This window comes from Galeopterus variegatus, unplaced genomic scaffold, assembly GCF_000696425.1.
Source record: "Galeopterus variegatus unplaced genomic scaffold, G_variegatus-3.0.2 Scaffold58, whole genome shotgun sequence".
Lineage (NCBI taxonomy): Eukaryota > Metazoa > Chordata > Mammalia > Dermoptera > Cynocephalidae > Galeopterus > Galeopterus variegatus.
In genome coordinates this window covers 931776-935814 of record NW_007726169.1, presented here as the reverse complement: position 1 = coordinate 935814, position 4039 = coordinate 931776, and the positions used below count along the sequence as shown (strand labels likewise).

The 4039-nt window shown below is 40.2% G+C and overlaps 1 protein-coding gene across 1 annotated transcript in view; it reads left to right on the top strand.

The window, feature by feature from the left end:
- Window positions 1-430: 430 nt before the first annotated feature.
- CSNK2A2 (casein kinase 2, alpha prime polypeptide) overlaps window positions 431-4039 on the top strand; it is a 39117-nt gene continuing 35508 nt past the window's right edge. Inside the window, exon 1 of the mRNA XM_008574955.1 lies at window positions 431-536. The gene's annotated coding sequence lies outside the window, so the exon portion shown is untranslated. The remainder of the gene's footprint in view (window positions 537-4039) is intronic.

The window sequence follows — 4039 nt, the reverse complement described above, 5'->3', positions numbered from 1 at the left end:
AAGGGTCAGGACTGAAGGGTAGGACTCCGGGGCAGCTGTCTGTGGGTGGGGGTGGCGCCGTGGTGAGCGGTCCAGCCCGAGGATGGAGCGAGGATGTGAAATAGGCAGGTGCTGTGCAGCCACAGACAGAAGGGGCACCCTTTGGGCTTCCGGGTGGATGCTTTGCTCACCACTCTAGACGGTCAGAGCGTTTCCTTCCTACCCTATTTCCCCAAGCTAGGAGGAGCCAATTAGGTTAGGAGCTCTGCAGAGTGAAGGGAGCCTAGTTTATCTTGTGGCTTTCATTTAGGTAATGAGTTATGGTGTGATGTATAGACACTTCCAAGTACTTGATTAATGGAAGCGGCTAGATGGGGTGTATAATGAGCATAGGTTTCGTCAATCCCAAATTCTGGCATTTATGTGTGTCTCTTGCCTTTCACAGTAATCAAGATGATTACCAACTGGTTCGAAAACTTGGTCGGGGAAAGTACAGTGAAGTATTTGAGGCCATTAACATCACTAACAATGAGAGAGTGGTTGTAAAAATTCTCAAGGTGAGTGTCCTATGAGTGGCATGGAACATTTTTTTCCCCACAGGTTGGAAAGGATGTAGCTACTTTAGCCACATTGTAGAATAAGCAGCCCACGCCCTCGTTTTACATATCTTCTGTCTGATGTCCCTCCACTACTCCTTCCCTCACCCCATTTGCCTTTGAACTTTGAAGAAAATGTGCAGACTGGTCTCAGTTGATAGTTCAAGAACACCCCTGTTGTAAACTGTAAATTATGGGCTCCCAAAGCAAAAATTCCAAAACGGCTCTTTTTGCTAAAAAAATAGATAGGTATTAGGAAGAAAAAAAAAAAAGCCTTTTCATAGAGATTACATCAATTCATCAAAGGGCTCCTTGAGCACTGTGTTTGTTACTCTTGGTTCCCTAAGTTATTCTAGAAAGAAAATTGGAAAAGATTGGAGTGGCTTCAGAGAGAAATATGCAGCCCCAGTGGAGGGGAACTGCTCAGTGGATAATTGCTTGTTTCTTGTCTTTTGGCAATAAAGTTTCAGGTGGGATGGAGACAGTGAGCCATCAGAATTCGGAAGCTAGTGAGTTGTTGCTTATCAGCTAGTAAAAGTGAAATTTGGAGCAGTAGAGAGCACACTCACAATCACTAAAATAATAATTGGCACAGAACTGTCTTACTATCTGGCTTTGATAATGATTTACCTTCTGTTATCTCTTGGATGATGACATGATCTTAATGAGCATGACTTGTTGGCTAAATTTTCTTTCAGATAACTGATTAACTGTGTAACTTTAACAGTGTTTTATAGGGTATACTCTAAAAAGTTGTATACATGATTTCCATTGTGGCGTTTTGCAGAGGTTCTGTGGAATAAGAATGTGAAATTGAAAAGCTGTTTTTGTGTGTTAGGGCAGCTTGTAAGTAGTCTTTGTTTAATGTGAGGGGTCAGGCTTATAATTTTTGGAAATCATCTTTCAGAAAAATGATCAACTCCATCACTCAGTACCATCCAAGCCTAGTGATGAAGGAGCAGAATTGTGGTAGAGAGAAATAGGCAGTTATTTGTGCTGTCAGAAACACTGGGGTTGGGCCGGCCCGTGGCTCACTCGGGAGAGTGCAGTGCTGATAACACCAAGGCCCCAGGTTCAGATCCCATTTAGGGATGGCCGGTTCGCTCACTTGGGAGAGCGTGGTGCTGACAACACCAAGTCAAGGGTTAAGATCCCCTTACCGGTCATCTTTTTAAAAAAAAAAAAAAGAAAGAAAAGAAACACTGGGGTTGAGAAATGAGGAATTGACGTTGAAGACAGGGAGGTGTCCCTAAATATGATTTGTACCTATAGAGTGACAACGTCCTTTTTTTTTCCTAAACAAGCATAAATATTTAAAGAAATGTTCCCTTTAAGGAGGTCACTTGTAAGACCATACAGTTCCTTTATGTGCATAAACATAAATGTCTTTAATATAAGCTGCTAAACATCTTTCTAAGAATGAGCAAGGCGTAAATTGAAGTTAGGAATAACCACATTTAACTGCTATGCATTCAGAAAAATGAATTGCTGACTCTAATGCAATTTCAAGAAAGTGTCTAAACTTTTATGCAATGGCAGCATTTTTAGAATAAATGTGCAGTTTCCTGTGATGTCTTTTTTGAAAAGAATAGCATTTAGATGTATGTATATATACCACTGTGTTCATTTAAGAAAGTATCACATTGCTTTTCAGTCATCCTTGTAAAGAACCTCATAGCATCAGTTGCTAGATAGTTTTTCTCCTGCTCTAAAGATTCTCCGGATGTTTAAAGAACCCAATATGGAAGCTGCTACAGGTTATTTTTACAAATGGGAGACCTAGGCACAAAAACTTATCTAACATCATTATGTTAAAATGACACTTAGCCAGAACACCTTTTTTCTATGTCTTCATGTCTCTGACTGCTCATTTTAGCATTGGATTGTGGGATCTTAACATTGAATTTAAAATAAGTTCCAGTATTCTGGAAAAAGACTTGGAAGGCCCCTTTGATGCTCTGGTTAAGAAGTGTCTCTTGTTTCTTTTCAACACGATTTCTTTTCTTTTCTTTTTTTTTTCGGTCTTTTTTGTGACCGGTAAGGGGATCGCAACCCTTGGCTTGGCGTCGCCCGCACCGCGCTCAGCCAGTGAGCGCACCGGCCATCCCTATATAGGATCCGAACCCGCGGCAGAAGCGCCGCCGCGCTCCCAAGCGCTGCACTCTCCCGAGTGCGCCACGGGGCCAGCCCGACACGATTTATTTTCATGGCATAGCCTGAACCACCTTGTTTCCATCAGTGAAAACTATACTCACTTCTTTGTGTTTTTCAAAATGCTGTGGCATTTCTATCCAAATTTCATTCCTATCTGAAGGATGGGATGGAGTAAGAAACCACTAGTGGTATTGTTGGGGTTTTGTCATTTAAATGGGTTTAAAGTATTATTTTAAGAGAAAAAATAGGGTCTTTATCCAAAGTTGTGCTCCTTTATCCAAATAAATTGAACTTATTAGTAATATCTGATGTTGTGGTGTTTGGTAACAGGGAATTAGGTCTTAACAGAGTACCAGCTGCTCATAATTTGGAGGAATCTAAAAAAGGCTACCTTTTCATATAAGCCTACTGTATTTCAACTGCACTAAGGAATGTATGTATTAATGTACACAGTGACTGAGATAGAGGGTATATTCCTTGAGGATGGGCTGTCTTCCTTTTTTAGTCAATAACATTTTATATCAGTCCTTTCCAATATATGAGAATGACTGGATGATGAGTGACCACAGAGGAATTTTGTATCATTTAATTTGTATCAGCAGATTTCTAAGTATTTTATTCATCAAAATATATTGGGGCTGTTAAGAGGTTTCAGGAATTTAGAAATGGTGAGTAAAATTTTACTGTTATCCTCAAGTGAAATCCTGAGGCTCAAATCTTAAAAGAAAACTTTCTAATCAATAGAGAGGATTTTTTTGTGTGTGTGCCAGAAATTGTTTTGAGAAGGAGAGAGAGAAATGGGGAAACGATAAGGGTTCATATAGCCAGTGGAAAGCTAATTTAGTGTCAAAAGTTTCATATTTTGATTCTGAAAAATAAATTCTTCAGTTCCTTTGTAGTACCTCTTAGAAGGATATACACAGAAATAAAAGCATTTGGCTATTTTTGACAACTTCTAGCATTTTGTGAGCAATGCCTGTGTGCAGATTTCAGTATTTCTTGGGATCTTTCAAATTAAATCGCTACTTCCTGAATAGAAGTTAAGAGCAATACTGTTTCTTAAAACAATTGTATGGCTTTTTGAACTAGTGCTACAGTAACTTGGAAATTGTCATATAAGGCTTCCTGTTATAAAGGTCTTATTTTGTTTATTTTTTTTTTCCTTTTTGTCTTTTTTCGTGACCGGCAACGGATCGCAACCCTCAGTGTCGTGCCCGTACTGGACCGGCAACGGGATCGCAACCCTCAGCGTTGCGCCCGCACCTCGCTCAGCCAGTGAGCGGCCGGTCTGTATGTGGGATCCAAACCCT